At 38.6% G+C, this 18,513-nt stretch overlaps 1 long non-coding RNA gene across 1 annotated transcript; it reads left to right on the forward strand.

Moving 5' to 3' along the window:
• The first annotated feature begins 542 nt into the window (after positions 1-542).
• On the forward strand, positions 543-13,702 carry LOC107308230. Its single transcript, XR_001552697.2, has 3 exons — positions 543-783; positions 7,905-7,991; positions 12,806-13,702. It is a non-coding gene; the product is annotated as an uncharacterized LOC107308230 (long non-coding RNA).
• The last annotated feature ends 4,811 nt before the right edge of the window (positions 13,703-18,513 follow it).

Here is an 18,513-nt window from a genome sequence, read left to right on the forward strand (position 1 = left end):
AGTGTTAGGTGTTTAAATTCTGTGATAATAGGCTCTACACAGAAAATAAAAGCTAAGATACTATCTAGCTATCTTGCTGAGAGATAGGTAGATACAACTTCTGTTTATTTATGTTTTGAGAAGCATTTGTACTTTTCAGGCCTTTGCTGACTATTCAGTTAAGAGCAGAATTTATCAACCTTCCCCATTTCTGGTGTGTATTATGTTATAGATTTTTTATTTTGATAACTAGTAGGTATTTGAAAGGGAAGTCATATCTTTAGACCCAGGCAAAAGGGTCAAGACTTAAAGTTTGAAGTACAGAACATGACTTCTCAAAGATTTTTGGCTTGTTGTTGTAAGAGAAGAAATTACTTTTTTTGTGTGTATGTGTCTGGAAAAAGCATGAATACAGGCCATGAGTGGATAGAGAACAGCAATGCAGAGAAGGAATTAGGCATACTGGTGGATAGAAAATTCCATGTGAGCCAACAATGTGTGCAACGTGACCTCAGAAAGCCAGTTGTTACCTAAGCATCAAAAGAGGGATAGAAGGGTGAAGAAAGGGATTGTTCCTTCTCACTCTGCCCCTGTGAGGCACTTCATCCAGGCCTGGGGACCCCAGCACAAGAAAGATGTGGAGCTGTTGGAGTGGGTACAGAGGAGAGCCACAAATATGATTAGAGGACTGAAGCACCTCTACTATGAAGACAGGCTGAAGCTTGGGGTTTTAAGCTAAAAGAGTGTAGACTTAGAAGAGACATCAACCTGGTCTCATAGCTGGCAATTCTAACCACAGCAAGGGTAGGTGCTCTTTTGGGTCCCTTATAACTAAAACTAATCTATTAATACTTGATTATTTTTCTACTAGTGTTGGTAATAGCCAAGTTTTCATAGGATGAAGTTTAAAAATAACCAGAGAGCTCAAAGGTATGGTTAGTCATACAAGTCTAAATTTGATTCTGTTCTTAGCCTGAATCTTGAACACTGATTATTAAACAGTAATCTAACGTATAGGAAATATGCTACATCTTTGGTAAAGTTTTTACACATTGTAGAGAATATAGCAATGTATCAGGCTGCTATGAGCAGGTGTTGCTTAATATCTAAACCTTTGGACTGTATCTTCATTGAAAAAAAAAATGAATATTTCTGCCAGTGGAATATCTGCTAACAAAAGTAGCCCCCCTAGTCTAAAATCTATCAGATAAGATCATTAACTTTTATCTTTACAGTTCTCTGACTTCAAGATAGCTAAATAAGGCCACCCTCTGGCCACAGTTCATCTCCTGATAAAAACTTCAGTGATTTTTGTACTTGAATCAAATTTTACGGGAAGATAACTAATACATTGTAAGTCATGCCTTTCATCAGCTTGCTTAAGGCAGCTATTAGGCTGGCGTAAAAAGCAGCATGATGGCCTAAAGACAGAAGAAAGGCAATTTTTTGTAAGGAGGCGATATCCTTTTATATTTTATTGCTATCAGATATACCAACAAGCAAAATAAACAAAACAAACAAAAGAACAGTCAACTATTTAAACAAAAGTTAGAATCACAAGCCTACCATGACCTGAAGCTATTGAGTCTGGGAAGCTGCCTGTTTTGTTGGCCTAATGAAAGATATTCTGCTTTTCTAAGAAATCTGCTCTACCTATAAGAAGTCCTGTTAGTTCAGATGTCTTCCCAATCTTTGCAATACAAACAGAGCTGTTGAGTGTTTTCTCCGTTTCAGTTATACCAAAATATCTTTTTGCCTTATCTTTTGTCTAACACTATGCAGTACATCTTGCTGCTACTGTAGTCAAGATGTTTTTCTATCTCTTCTGGAAATTATTCATATCCAAAACTTAGATCTAACATCTTTCTTCTGATATAAGCTTATGCTAAGCAATGTCTTCACATTTCCCAAAATTGCGTGTGCCTGTAGCCTCATGTAATCTTTGATCATGTTGAAAGAATGAATCCATTGTGCTTGTTTATTAGCCCCAGTGACTGCATTCAGTACATGGGTGGAAACATCCTCTTCAGCATGTTAATTACAAATGCACACTAGGGGTTCCTTTGTGTTCTGAGAGAATACAGTTCTTTGATTACACGAGACCTAAGTGTCATTTCAGAATATCAGCATTAATATCTCATTCCTACAGATCCACCAGGTAGAATTAAAATTAGGAAGAGGGGTTATAACTTGTCAAACTAGGTTTCTAATTAATGGCGTTACTTGTGTTACAACAACTACTTGCTCTTTCATGGGCTGAATTGTGTTCCAAAAGAGAAATGCTAATTATATGATTCTGATGATGAAATGTGGAATTTTGAAAATCTACCAGAATGAATTTACAGACAAATATGACATCTATTTAAAATGTTCAAAACTTGTTAGAATAAGTAGAAAATACTGAGTTTACTCCAGAGATGTTTTGAATCTTTCTGCAAAATGCTCATCACTGTACATGATATCAGATTCTTGTGTAGGCGTAATGTAATAGAAATAACACACTTGTACAGAATGAACAATCTTTTACATATAAGAATTTTTTTGTCCTTTTTTTTATTTCTTGTTTGTTATTTTTGTTTGTGTGTGTTTGTTTTTGTTTTTGTTTTTGTTTTTTATGTATACGTATGGAGTGAGCTGAAACTCCCAGTTATTGAGTATTATAATTACTGTTTGCCTTGGTACTATTCAAAACAGCGCTGTTTTTTTACCTTACTTTGTAAGAAAGATGTGTGATAAAATCCCTTCATGGTTAGGATTGATCTTCCCTAAATTAGGCATCTAAAATTTAGTTGTCAAAGTACAGCCTAATTCTCTTGTTCTTCCCCTAAAGTTAATGGAGAGCAATAGAAATCTCCAGGCTGGTGCTCAACCTCAGAGAAAAATATAGTACAGACAGGATGAATTCCTCTCTGCAGATGTTTCTGTCTCTCCATTAACTGTAAAAAGACCTCAGGTTGATGAGCTCAGGCTTTAACAAGACACCTTCAGTATGCATAGTAAACATTCCTTCACAGATCTACATAATTACTGTCAAGTCGCTATTTACAACATGCTTTCCCTGTGAAACCTATAGGTCTTACAGACAATGGCTAAGCTATTAGCGAGCTCATACTTTTTGTGGTGTAATTTGTTTGTTTTGTTGTAACCCCTCACTTAGTCCCTTATGGATGCTCTTTACATATACAAGTATTTTGTCAATTCAAGCACAAATTGTGACTGTGCTGAATATGGCAGTGCCAGGATTTCTTTTCCTCCCTTAAATATAATAAAATGCTATTTTATACAGTGTGTTATCCTCTACATATCATTCTATAAGTTAAAACAAAAGCAAAAACAAACAAACAAACAAAAAAAAACTTCAAAGAACAGAAGTAGACTGATCAAACATCTCTAGCAGTATGATCAGCTTGCTCAGCTCTGGGGGGCTGGGGAGTGGGGGGAGGAAATAAAAAAAATTACAATGTAAAATGATCCTTTCAATAAAAATTGCGTCTTTATGGTTTCCTATTAGAGACTTCCCTTAAAACTAATTATATAAAACTTCTACATTCTCTGCCTTTCTCATCAGTAATCTCACAACCTCCAAATCTGTGAAAATAAATGCTTAGTCAGTGTGTAAATCGAGGACAATTATCATTATGACCACACAGTAATATGAAAATAATTAGACCACTGCTAGCAGCAAAAGTATAAATCAAATTGGTTTGTAATAGGAACATTAATAATTTGTTAAAGATACAATCTATTGCATGTGAAGACAGGAAAGCAGCTGAGCTGAGTTGCTTTGCTGAAGATACTGCTTGTTTTGAAATAAGGAGCACAAAGTTCAATGTATGTGCATCAGTGATAATCTATGGGTGATTGTGTTCAAGAGAATTTACAACCTATTCCAAATGCGTGAACTCAGTGGAACTGGGAAATCGAATGGCTGAGTGGTATTTATTATGCTACCCTTATCTTTGCCAATGTGGAGGGAAGGAGTGGGACAGTTCACTTTGCCTCCAGGCATCCAGTAATGAGCCAACCGGTGGTGCATTAGGAAGTAGTGGGCAAGTGGCATTATCATCAGGTGCATTTTTAGTAGCAGAGTCAAGTAGCACTGGGAGCATTATAAGTAGTGCAGACGAGTGCTAGAGCATTGGTATTACAGCACAGAATGTACAATGGCAGAAAAGCTTTGAAAATGTAACAAGTAGAGTTAGACCCAAAACATCCATTTTAAATACCACCAAACTTTGAAGAGCAGCAGCTCCATACTCAAACTTTCTCTTCGGCTCCTAGGGATCACCCTAATAGGTGAAGCCTAATTCTCGAATCTAAAATCTCCCAGATCCTAGAAAATCCTGGATACATTTCTGATAACAAGTAACACATTCCAGATTCTGTCTGACCACAACAAATAGTGTAGCTGAATGGCACAATAGACTTTTCAAAAAAGAATCATTTGGCACAATAACTGTAGTAGGTATTGGATCAAGGTAATACTCACTGTAAAATCTGACAATTATGAAAGAATTTTAAGTGATAGATGATATTCAAATCCTTCCAGATAATACCTGGAAAGACTTCTAACAATGTCAGATATTATCTTAAAACCTTACCCCATGGGGTTCATAGGTTATTGGAAGGCTCTGAAAAAGGGAAGGCTTTTTCACCCACAAATTAACAACCTAACCCCCAGTGAATTTTTACAGTTTGGTCAGTTGAGACTTGCCCTAAAAGAAATACATGCTAGTGGGAAAGTTGCAGCATATGGACTACATTTAATGTCCTGTCTTTCCCCTAGCCTCACCCAAACACTTCTCTTTTATACATATTCTTCTAGGATCAACCACCCTAACATACCAGAGGTTGTCTCCAGCATTTCACTTTGGTGATGTAAATTTTGGGAATCAGGAAGTAGAGAGCTGTGTCCTACATTAATTTTTCTCCTTTAGAGTGATGATAGTTAATGAGTTGAGGGAATCAGGATATTTCTCCACTGTCAGCTTACAACCAACAACCAATAAAACAGGTGATTAATATGAAGTCTAAACTGTCCTTCTTTCAGCTCTAGATGAGCAGTGAAATCACACTAACACTGGAAATAATTTGTGTGTTCTGAATGGGAGATGTGAAGAAAGTTCAGGTTCCTCTGCAGTCCACATTTCCAAGTCCACACAAAATCACATAGCTTCAAAATGTTTTTGCTCAGGTACCCCTAACCTATGCAGATTACATGGCAGTTTAGAAATAAAGTGAAAAATAGATGAAGCATCTATATAAAGTCCTCCACATGAAACATTATGAAGACTGTGTACAGTGAAGAAGTGTATTATGAAGAAGTGCACAGTGGTCTCTTTCTGAGCTGGCTACTGCAGAGAGAAGAAAGAATCATAGAATCATAGAATTGCTCAGGTTGGAAAAGACCTTAAAGATCATCAAGTCCAAGTAGACAAAATGGGAGTTAAGCAACTGAAAATTCCACTGAAAACTGGATGGAAAGCATTTTTATCCATAGGCTTTGATGATAGCACTTGCCTGTTTATACCTGAATTAAAGCTCCGCACATGGTAAAGAGGGTTCAGTGTTTGCACTGATAAATCCAGAGCAAATAATTCAGACATTCAAATTTATTACCTTATGAAGACAATCCCCTGTGACTGGTGAATAAAAGACTTTGATTTTGGCATTAGTTATACTGGAAAATGAAAATATTGCCAGCATCTTCCATTAGCAGCATGGAAAGATTTGTTTCCTTTGGCGAACAAAAGAGTATGCTATCAACATTATTTATGTCAGTGGAGCATGGAAATATTTCTCCAGCCTTAGAAAGCTCAAGCCAATGAGCAGCTAGAAATTGAACTCTTAGCCGTCTAAGTGTGAATGAGAGAATCAAATCTGTAAGTGTTACAAAAATGGACAAAGTATGTTGAACCAAATCTGAAAGGTAGCCATAATATAGTAACAGAATTTATTAAAATTTCTGAAGCAATAAAAGGATTCCAAATTATTCTTTTTTTCATAATTCCCAGTATTGGAAGTGTGTAAAATACATAAATACTTGTATTTTTTTAGAGGAAATCTTCAATCTGGTTGCAATCATATTTCCTACTTTTCTTGAAGTTTTAGTTATTTTCAGTTAAATAAAACAAGCAGAGGAAGCAGTTCTATCATCTGAGATTGTCTAGGTATTAATGAAAGAACTCTGTATTAGTAGGTATTGTGTTTTGAGCAAATTCTCTGTACTTTTAAAGAAAACTCATGAGAAAAGAATTTCTAAGAAAGATTTAATTGAGTTTACTGCTTCTCTTCTGCTTTATATTTGACATATTTGCTCTGACTGTTTACGGGAAGGACCAGTGCTCTTGCAGTGGCTAGCAGATACTAAAATCCAGGTTGTCTGGATCTGTGACTTGTAACAAAGTGAGCTGGTCTGGCAACAAATGTAGAAATAAATGCCAAGATAACTTATGTTCTTCTCATGTGGAACTATCATTCATGGTATATATGCTACTTCTTGTTTAGGTATAGGTCAGAAGTGAAAACATACTGCATCTCTTGTAAAAGTGGTACACAGCAGCAGTGCCTGTATAGATTCGTGTCTGGGCAAGGTGACTGCTTCTGCTCAAACAACTCACATCAATTTTTATGAGATATTGTCTCTCTCCTGGAATTGTAGATGTTGTTGCTGTTATTCAGTTATTTTCCACATTTGTGCTGCCTGTCTATCTGTTTCTGCTGATACCAGTCAATTACCGCTAGTTTGTTACTATGCAAAATGGAGATCCTCCTCTGAACCTCAAAGGATATTATTCAGAACCTAAAGCGTGTCCCATGAGAAGTTCAGTGTTTTGTAATATTCACCATATTCTGAATGAAGTTTATAGAGAAACATTACCTGGGACACAGAAATAACTGAAGTTTACTGAGAGTTTTCTAAATGCCTGACAAGAGTGCTGAAGCTTTCCAGTTTTCCATTAGGAAAACAAATGTCTAAGATATAAATCACTCACGAGAAGGATCTACAGTTTTCATTGATTAAAAAGGGAGAGCAGAGGGCTGATGCTGATTGAGAATTCAGTTGAGTGGGTATTTGTATTTGTAAGATGAGGATCACATATGTTTTGATTTGATACAAGGATGCTGGTTGGTAATGCGTTCCAAAACGACAAATATACCTAGATTCAGATTAAGATATGTTGGTTTGAATAAGACAAACAAGTACAACATTCAAATAGAAGTGAGAGAACAAACTAATGGAATGTATTTCAATACATTTGTTGTGATCCCAGTTATTTTCATAACATATTTGTATGTTCTTTCAAAGTCTTTAACAGCATCACATACTCCTGGTGTAGAAGGCTGATAGCAACCCTACTATTTTCTCCCACAGTTTTACCTGCTTTCTCCTTTTGGTATCTATAATTGTTTACAGATTTTTGTCTTTTTGGATAGAGGGCAGGCTCTGCTCCAGTTGGTGCTGAAACTTACATTTGGTAACAAGCATCCACATGGTGAAAGAGAGTGAATATTTAACTCACAGCAATGTGCTCCCTCTGTGGGGCATTGATATAGGCTCTCTCTCTCTACCTGGTTGCCCATGTTCGGGAAATATTTAGAGGCTTTATTTATTTATTTAAAGCATTAAAATCAATACTGCTGAAAAAGTTCAAAAGTAATCATCCTGGGAGAAATGACTAAAAGACGAATGGAGGAGACAGGCATTAAAGACAAACACAAAAGGCTTGTTTCCTTGAGAAGGAAGGCTGAAAATATTTCAGTGCATCATCCCAAACTGAAGAATTTCTCTTTGAGTGACAGAGATATAAATCTGCATTTGTCTGAGCTCCTGATGTTTCTTATGAGATTTTTAGTATCAATGTCCTGTTTCTTTTATTGTCTGGGATCCTCCACTAAGCTCTATTCTCTGGATTGTACCACAGGCGGAGAACACTGCTCAAACTAATGTGCCATGGGACTGCTGGAGCATTGGGAAGACTAACCCAGAGGAGGGAATTACACTGTATTAGGTATGCAAATTAACCCTTCTCAAGAGGAAGTCCAGGGAGGCTAAATTATATTGTTCTACCAAATGTTTTCTGATATTCCCATTGCCAAAAAATTATGTTGAGATTTCAGCTTTGCAACTCACAGCTTGAAATGAAAACATTTCCCAGCAGACAAAAGTTTCATATTTCTGAAAAGGGTTAGATAATATGAGAACTTTATGTACACCTCAATGTTTTATAGTAAGCAATCATCTCCTGTTCTGGGATGTAAGTCCTCTGAAGTTCTCTTCATTAGTTTTAGGGCTTGGTCACATTTTTTTTAATATTGATTGATATGTGTGTTGTTTGGAGGGGTATTTTGTTAATGTTGTTGTTGTTTTTTCTACTTAGCAATATGTTTGTGATGTCCTTTAATATCAGAAGACAATCATAAATTTATTTTATCAGTAATTATTATCCATGCAGTAAAGAAAGGTCTGGACAGAAAAATCTGGAGTAGGATAGGAAAGAGCAAAATATCTTCTGTGTTTTTTAACAGTAATATGTTTCTTATTGGTAGAGCATGCAAAAGAGTAAAAAAAAATTGTGACAAAAAATATGCCAGGTAGGCAGAAAAAAAATGCTAGTACATTAAGGCTGAGTGAACTGAGTTTGTTCAGCCTTGAGAAAAGAAGACTCAGAGGGTATCTGATTAACGTTTATAAATATCTTATGTGTGAGAGTCAAAGAGACACGGCCAACCTTCTACTTCTCTGGAGATATTCAAGACCCATAGAGATGCCTATCTGTGCAGCCTGCTGGAGGGAGCCTGCTTTGCAGGGGGGTTGGACTTGATGACCCCTGGAGGTCCCTTCAAGCCCCTACAGTTTTGTGATTCTGTGATTCCCAGAATACTGAGTAATTCAACCACAGTCTTAAATTCAGTAACTTAAGGACTTGGTAAGTATAGTAGAGAAGAGAGATATTCTTCTTTTCTGTTCATTTTAATATATGTCTAGTCCAAGGTCCATTATAATCAGTCAGAGTCTCTTCATTAACTTCACTGAAATTTGGGTCATGTCATTAAAACCCAAGGACAAATAAACAGGCGTTGTCATTTCTGTTCTAATGCAGTGTATGTGAGGTTTTGCTGGGTCTTTCATTGTAAATGCCTTTTTGTGAAATCCTGAGATGTAAATTTGGGCACTAGCATCTTCAGCACCTTGTTTGATCTCCAATACCATGCTGTGATTTAAAAAGAGGCAGTTTGTAAAGTGCACTCGCAGCTGACTCAGACAGGCCTTTATAGTATTGATTGCAGTGAATGTTTGTTTTATGTACTGTTCACTACTGTAATCCTAGATATATTGAAAGTGGGATCAGGGATCAGAATAAAATGATGTGACATTGTTTAGAAAAAGGATATACCCATACCAAATCTTTGTAATTACAGTGCAGGGAAGTTTGATGATGCCATTACAGCATTAATTCACTCTCTGTAACAGTTCAAGTTAAAAGCAGCAAAAGGATCATCTTTAGTAGCAGGAAAAAAGGAAAAAAAAAAAAAAAAAGAAAAAGAAAATGGAAAAAAAAAAACCACCCACCTTATTTTCAGACTTTAAGATGATTCTTTAGTGTGGATCACCAACACTTATCGTTGATTTGTTTAGACAGATGTCTAGAATAGTTCAAAACTACACCACTGCTCTTGCATAACAAAGTCCATGGCATTAATTCTGTATGTTATTTCATTAGAGGAGATGTTCTTTTTCAGCCATACGCAGCATGTAACATGTACTCACACCATGAAGGATGCCACTTTTAAGTCTCTTATCACTTATCACTATAGCTGGACACTGAACTTTGAAAACCTCAACCTCCAGCATGAATCTTTTTTTCCTTTTTTTGTTTTTCCCCATCAAAATCAGGGTGCTTTAACAATACTTCTGATATACTTATTTGCCCACAAGTTGTTCTAGATAAACTAACATCTGCCAATATATAGTGGATTTCTTTCATTCTCCTCCAACATTATGTTTAGCACAAGGAGCCTGGCTTAAAAAATGACACATTTCAGGCAGTCAGAAAAGGTGTATCATCAAGAAGCAGAAATTGACCATATGTCTATACTGAACTGATGCTTACTGTGCTCATCAGGGGAGGAACTTCATCCTGAGTGTGTAGTCGGGTGCTTATACAACTGATTGATACCTTGTCTGCAAATAGGGTGGGATGCACATCCTCAGTGCCTCCCAAGATGCACATCCTCTTGTTGTGAGCCTTCTGGTGGAGACAGCAGAGATAGATAGCAATTCTCTGCTAGAGCTATTAAATAAGCTAAAATGGTTGGAGAAGGTAGAGTAAGTGCTTGCAGCATTCACAGAGCTAGTTTTAGTGTAATATTATTCAACTCTTCTAGGATTTATAGCTGTTGAACCACAAATATTCCCCACTGTGGACAGAGTTCTGTCAATATACCGATTCATTTGGGAGATCCTTAAAATCATTAGAGAAGTTTTGTGATTGATATACCCTCAGGAATCGCTGTGTTTTACCACTGTGATTTACAGCATGAGGTGAATTTACATGGGATAAGCCAAACGCTGTTTAAAGCTCAATCACTTGAAATTAACTAACCTGTTAATTCCTGACTGATCTATGCCTAACTCTTTTGCAGTGCCTTGGATGGTTTTTCTTCATGATCAAGAAATATGGGCTGAAATCCTATACTCAAAGGGGGTGTGGGGGTGGGGTGGGGAGGGAAAATGCAGTAAAATACAGTAATTGCATAGGGGTAAATTATGTTGTGAAAACAAGGAGCTGTACACGCTAAAATGCCACTACTTAACTACTTTAAAGTGAATGTCATATCCTTATGCACAGCAGCCAGTTGTACAAACAAATGAAAGAATATATATTTTAAAGAGGAATAGCTCATGCACCTGTCTGATGTCACTAAATAAAAAACAGCCCAGTTATCCTGAAATTATTAAGTTTTTTTGTTTTGTCTAAGTAATCATTAACAAATAATTGTCTTGCTAAAAAAAAACAAAAACTGTGTGTGGTTGCTGCTGTCCAAATTCTGAAAGTTGTTCAAATCCCAGATTACTGATTTACATTAAGTAAATCACTGAAACACAGAATGGCCTGGGTTGGAAGGGACCTCAATGATCATGAAGTTCCAACACCACCACCACAGGCGGTGCCACCAACTTCCACATTTAATATTTAGACCTGGCCTTGAACACCTCCAGGGATGGGAAATCTGCCTCTCTGGGCAGCCTGTTCCAGCACCTCACCACTCTCATAGTAAAGAACTCCCTCTGATATCCAACCTAAATCTTCCCTCCTTCAACTTAAAGACATTTCCCCTTGTCCTGCTGTTATCTACCCTTTCAAAGCACTGAATTTAACTGCTTAAAGCGTTAGAGTTCAGAAGGGAGAACAAACTGAGTACAATATGCAAAAACAGCCCTGAACAATGGGAGTCTTCACACTGCCAGCAGCTGTGGGCTATAGTCCTGCTTCTGTAGTACTGGAAGCTGGTCCTGGCACACCTGGGTCCTAGATACACATACTCTGTCCTCATGCTCCAGTCACTTGCATCATCCCTACATCTGCACTGAGCCCACTTTTTCCCAAGTCTCTGAGGAGGAAGGGGAAAAGGTTTGGTTTCAAGATCCTGATATGCTGTCAGTGACCTCACCCACATTTACTGCTGCCTTCTGGATCAGGAAGTAGGGACTGAAATCCTGTACTGACTGAAACTAAGCAACAGCACAAGTGTGATATCCTATTACTTGTTTGGGGAAAGACAGATACACACACTCCAGGCGGCCCAATCTGGCAGTGAGCCCCAACCCCTGGGAAGACAAAGAGCTTATCAGTGCCTCAATCACCTTCCCAATTTGCTATGCAAATACTCTCTCCTAGATGCTGCCTGACAGCCTCTTCACTGCGCTTCTGCTGCAGGCTCCCCCCAGGGACACTGCACCTGTTACAGGGGACCAGAGGTTTGCTTCAATCCTTCCCTTCTCACAAACTGCCATAAGGCAGCACAGAGATGCAGAGATGTCTGGGTCCATCCAGAAATCCACTGTAACCAAGGAGATATGGGTGAGACCTTGGGTCGAAGGGATGCCCCTCAGAGGCCAGAAGCTCCCCGTAATGCAACCCCTTACAATGTGGAATGAAGCCTTTCCTACCAGTTTGCAAAGGTCCTTCCCATGCTTTGAAGGGATAGTGGGTTTTTGTCTGTATGAATAAACAAGTGTGTTTTCTGTCCCTTTCTCTCTTCAAATGCACTCTGCCTTGGAAAATGGATTTTATTACAAGTTGCAAAGTGTAATTTTGTGGGATCTCCTATGTTAATACATTGTCAGTGTATCACCTCAGCGTGCTAAGAATTAGGCTGTTTGAATTGCCATGTGCTGTTCAAGCACTGCCAGCACACTCACTGCTGTATTAAACACAAACCTAGTCCCGGCCCCAGAGTAATTACTGAAGGGGCATTCAGCATCATTTTGCTGCAGTAGTACCATGTAAGAAACAATATATAAGTAAATAAATAAATAAATAAAAGATGGTAAGCATATAGCTTGGTGGGGTTTTTTGTTGTCATTTGGTTTGGTTTTTTGCCCCATCACAGATTTATTGACTCCCACAGTATCTCTAAGCTGACTGCAAAGGAAACTGCAAGCAAGTCAGTGATTGAATGCCACACTGCCAGTCACACATACACGAGATATAATATCTTAGGACAGTGGGGCAAGATCACTCAGACACCTCTCCCTTCATCCACCCCCTCACTGAACACAGCCACTTACAAGAATCATTTATTTCTCTTCCACATCAAGGCCTCCACCTCGGTTTGCCAGCGGGATTCAAGACTAAAACCTGAAAGGTCTTCTTGCCTCCATCGTAATTTTTCATGCTGGCCGCTTCTCCGGCTTGTTTATACATTTCTGTGAGCTGTGATTGCGGCACACCCAGCCCGGAGCAGCATCGAAGCACAGAGCAGCGATCTGTAAGTGGGCTGTGCCACCTAGCGGTGCACATCGTACAGCCGGAGCCGTTCGGGAGGGGTTTGTGCCAGAAATTAACATCTCCTCTCTCATAAATATCAACTTGTTAAACTTTGACGTCGGTTTTAAAAGGCGGAAGATTAAAATGTGTGCCTCCATCTCCAAAACGCGGTAATTAAAAAAAAAACCCACAGGTGCTGTTTTAATGATGCTGGTTCTTAAGTCTTGCGGGCTAAACAAATGCAGCTTGTTGTTAACTAATTATGTTGTCTTTATTTGCCGATTTTACAAATTCAAATGTCCTGAACAAACAAAATCATTATCGCAGATTTCTTCCCCGTACCTTCTGCCTCCAACCATCTGATGCCCAATGCTGCAATTTTGTTACACCGAGCAGCATCCAGTGTGTCCCCAGCAGAACCCTCTGCACCAGACCACAATTTGGTTTGCTAATCCCTTCCCAAGCCAAACCAGGAGTGTTCTCTCCGTCCCCACTAACAATGTCTAATAGTGATTTTGAAAGGCTTGAACTTGTCTCCCTGTGTTTTCTTTTCAACACATATCTTAATTAACAGGGGAACGCGCATCATTCAGACAGCACCTCTAAGAAAGGAGTTAATTTCCCACTTGTTCTCAGCAAGCAGCTGGCAAGCCAACTTCTCTTGTGAAGAATCATAGAATCAGAATGGCTTAGGCTGGAGGGATTTAAAGATGGAGTGCGTAGGCGGGGCTACCACCCACCAGACCAGGCTACCCAGAGCCACATCCAACCTGGCCTTGTACAGGGATGGGGCATCCACAGCTTCTCTGGGAACCCTGTGCCAGTGCCTCACCATTCACTGAGTAAAGAATTTCTTCCTAACTTCTAACCTAATTTTCCCCTCATTTAGTTTAAAGCCGTTCCCCCTTGTCCTATCACTATCAAACCGTGTAAAAAGTCAGTCCTCCTCCTGCTTATAAGCTCTCTTCAAGTACTGGAAGGCCACAATGAGGTCTCCCTGGAGTCTTCTCTAAGCTAAAGAAAGCACTTAATATTTCCCAGTGACACTGCTGCTGATGTAAAACTTTCATCCAACTTTCTCCTCTCAAAAACATAAAGAAAACAAAATCTATGCATCATTTAAAAATGCCCCAGGACAGCTTTGAATTATGCAATCTGCAGTTATGTGAGCTGCTGCTTAAGGGATTCTTTGGCTCTTTCGTGACACTGATCAATCCTCTCTTGGTTCTATTTAAAAGACCCAGTCACCGAAGCATTCAAATCACATTACTCACATCACTCATTCACATGCCTAGAAAACAGTGCAAATAAACACATAAGGAAGAATGAAATATATGCAAACTAGTTACACTTTTCACAGGTTGGGACTTCTGATGAGAAACCACTCTGGCAGGAAAAAATGAGAGGATTAAAATCAAACATACTGATGGCTACTATTTTAAGCCAGGTTCAGGTCACTGCTCCTGTCATTCAAAGGGTCACTCCTCAGGTGAAGTCAAATCGCACAGGTTGAGGCTGCCATGCAAAAGGTCTGCTGCTCTGTGAGAGGTATACTCTTGGCCTGTGTTTGAGCAGTGCACAGGCTGCTTTAAATCACACCAACACTTAATAGCACAAGGCATCCAGGAAAGAGATCAAGAGGCTGTTTAATAGGGCACATCAGCCAATGCACTGTTTTCTCAGTCCTGTCTGAGTTTACCAGTAAAGCCAGCAGCAGGACCCACCGGTGACCATCTCATTTCTATGTGATGAAGGCACATCCAGCACACCAGGGATTTAAGGTGATGTCTGGAGTTTCTGCTCCCAACAATACTGAGTGCCTAGGCCTGACAGGTCAGGCAATTTTCAGACAATCACAGCTGGGTTATTTGTACAGGAGGATATCAGAGCCATATTAAATTACCCACCCTGAAAATCCTGGTGTTGAGTACAGATGTACGTTATTGATTTTTTGGGGCACTCCAAACTGAAATTCTACAGCAAGCACTCAGTTAGCATCCTTCCCCAGAGCAGGTCATGGAAAACCATGACCCGGATGATCCCAGCCAGCAAATTTTTACTATCCTGAAAGGACAAACACCTATTCATAAACATAACCAAAGCAGATATCATGCAACATAGCCTATAGGAAGCTGTCACGGACTGGATCTCTATGGACCCAATTTTGCAGCCCTGTTCTGCCTCTGTATACTTTGTATGCATTTTCTCCACCCTGCTCTCAATTTTACAGTAGCTTCTAGCTCAGGCACTTAGGCATCTGAACTGCCAAATGAGGTTTTGAAAGGTGTGTTAACATTTGCATATATTTTCAAGAACATCTTTATTTATGCCTCTCTCTAGTAGTAAATTTTAATCCTGCTAACAGCAGGAATAAATGCAGTGGGCAGAATAAAGCAGACTCTTGGAGCTCAACTTATTTTTCTTATTCTCTTCAAACAATGTATAGCCTTTCAAGCTTGCCTATAAAGGACAAAATTCTCTACACAGAAGAAAGGATTTTTTTGCTAAGCCAGAGACAAACCTATGTGCCTCTGTAGAAAGCAGAAAGGAGATTGAAACCGCCTTAAGACAACTGAAGTATCTTTTATTTCCTATACTATTTAACGATGGTTGCTATTACTTTCAGAATCTAGTATTTTGCAGGTAATAAAAAGAGTGAAAATCAATCAAAACAACAGAGCACATCTCCCAGAGGACAAAAAAAACCCCAAAAAACTCCTCAATATATAACAGGATGCTGAAAAGCAAGTGTTAAAATAACCCGCATCACGTAGAATGCCGCAATAAGGAATGGAGACAAAACACAGACCTATAAAAGAGACAGCTCACATTTTAATTGAAGAATCGAACAGCCCCTGATCAGTCAGTGTGCTCTGTGCAGGCACTTCTGAAAAGCAGAGCTGCACTGCATAACACGCAGTTCGGGCTGTGATGTTCCTAGGAGGGTTTACAGACCCAAATTGCTTTTATTATTACCAGCTAGGTATCAGTAATCCCCCAGAAGGGAAACTCAAGCTTTCCCCACTGGGGACACTTTGGGAGCTGACACAGAAATCTTACTGGAAGAAAAAAATAAGCAGGAGGTTTTACAGAGCCTTATTGTCATCACTTCTCAAAGAGAGCGAGGCTACACTTAAGACCTCGGTGCCATTAGAGTCAATGCAAGTTTTAAAGGAACTTGAATAGTGGTGTGTTTGGGGTTTTTGTTTAATTCCCCCTTCAGTTTTCTCTCAGATCCAATTAATACAGAAAGCAATTGCCTGATTCACCTATTGTTCAGGTCTCACTTGCCCTGTCATATCTAACGCTTGCTCCCAAGGTCTGCTGAGCCTTACAGCATCTACTGTGCTTCTGAGCACTCCATAAATAAATAGTATGAACCATAATGAGAACACTAATGAAATCTGTGGTTCTGCAATTGAAAACTCTCCCTTCTCAAGCTGCATGTTTTAAGGAAAATCGAAGGGATGAATTTTTGCACCTAATGGCATCAAGACTCGTGTGTTAATGCATTACTTGCAATTGCAAAATATTACAGAAACACGGATGTTTTCTGCATGGTACGGTCTTATAATTTGAAAGATGCCGCACTTCTGGTTAGGGATTTAAGAGCTGCCACTGGCTAGGAAAATAGTACAAAAATAAAATAAAATAAAATATAAAAGATGTGAGAAGGTAAAATGTGGTAGCCAGACAGAGATATTTTCAGCATGCTGGTTAAAAGTGTGGAGGGAATCGAGCAAGGCACACGCTGCTAACAGAGGAGGCTGGCAGAAGAGGAAAAGCAAATGACTGAAAAACCTGCTGAGCCCAAAAATGCTACTTTCAGATCAAAAACATGAATCTCCATGTTGCATATCCCACAAATGAGGCTCAGAGGATTAAAACGTCACATCTGTGGTTCTGCAAATAACTGTGATGGGTGGAATTAGCACCCGTGCTTCTGATTCCTCCTGGTGCCTGCAGCAAAGAAAAGGGTTAAATGAAAACCACAGAAGCAGGAGACTTCAGTAGATTTCTGACCTACTGCAGAGACTGCTGTAGAGGTCTGCCGTGGGAAACTGTAACAGGGCTCAGATGAGGCTAATTGCTCCATGAGGGAGAGAAATCAGGAAATATACAAAAAAAAAAAAAAAAAAAAAAGTAAAAAAGACTTGTAATATTCTAAATTTGGTTAGACCCAAGGGCCAGAACTTCCCTGGGAAGAAGTAAAGAGTGTCTGCAAAGAGCCTTTTTGCTTAGCATTTATTTGAATTCTAATTTCAAAAAGCTTTTTTTTGCCTCTCTTTAAATTCAGGCTGTGTTAATAGGTACTTGGACTAACATTTAGGCAGGTAGCCAGTAGGGATACTGACATATTTAGGGCCCCTCATTTTTATATATTTATCCCTTTTTAAATGTAAACCTATGAAATAAAGTGTGCAGGAGCTTTGTGTGGCTGCAACTGTGAGCTCTTATCCTTACCTTCCATTACTCAGCCTCCCCGTTTTGAGATGATGCCCTGGTTTTGGGTTATATAATAGCAGAAAAATATTTGGGGGCAAGGACACCCTTGCTGTATATTGCTAGGATTCTCAGCATTCTCTAATCACACTGTTATCACTGTGTTGTTGGCACAGATCTCAGTATACACGTTTTGACAGGTGTTGCTCTTGACTTTCACCCTGTTGAGTCATAACTGCAAAACAGTTGCTCAACTCTAACAGCTGTACTCTGATATTAACCCGCGTTCTCACAAAACATTTCTGGAACATGGTTTAAATTTATGACTTTAGTAACATGTTGTGGCATAGAATCACTGTTAGTTAACGATGAAGTAGAGAAAAATAAATATAGCCCTTCCAGTTAGCCCTATACAGATAAAAATGTTCATCTTCAGTTGTTAAAAAACTACTGAAGTTATAAGGTGATTCTCTTAGATTTGGTCAGGGGAAAATTTTGTGGTTGATGAAAAATCAGTAGAAGCAAGCCAAAGAGATTTCACTATCACTTCAATGCCTCTAAAATATCAATTTTTTTCTTAACTCTTTTTATTAATGTCCAAACTGGAAAAAAAGAAATCTTTCATTTTCACAAAATCATGAAAATTTAATTGTCTTTTTCTTCTATGGAAACTTCCATTTTGATGGAAAAGCAGATTTTGATTCAGTAAATGCCTAACAAATTTGTTTTCTGATAAATAACAGAGCAACCTTTCTGAAAGTCTGCTGTTTTAATAATTAGAATGTCTTTCACTTAAATATTTTTTCCTGTTATAAACTTTTCCCATGTGGACATACCATTCTCTAGTGCAATCTATTTATTTATTCTTCTAAATGATTTAGGAGTATAGAATGTGGCTGAGATAAAGGACTTCTTTTTCTGTCATTGTCTTTCATGATTTCCCTTTCATACTGAATAAGATTTCCTTCCATGCCAATACAAAGATGTCCCATTAACAGGCTCTTGAAAGTCTAATTGAGTTTAATGGGAGGACAGTTGGACTAGATGATCTTGTAGGTCCTTTACAAACTTGTGATTCTATAATTCTATGATTCTA

The sequence above is a fragment of the Coturnix japonica genome, chromosome 1, assembly GCF_001577835.2.
Source record: "Coturnix japonica isolate 7356 chromosome 1, Coturnix japonica 2.1, whole genome shotgun sequence".
Taxonomy (NCBI): Eukaryota; Metazoa; Chordata; class Aves; order Galliformes; family Phasianidae; genus Coturnix; species Coturnix japonica.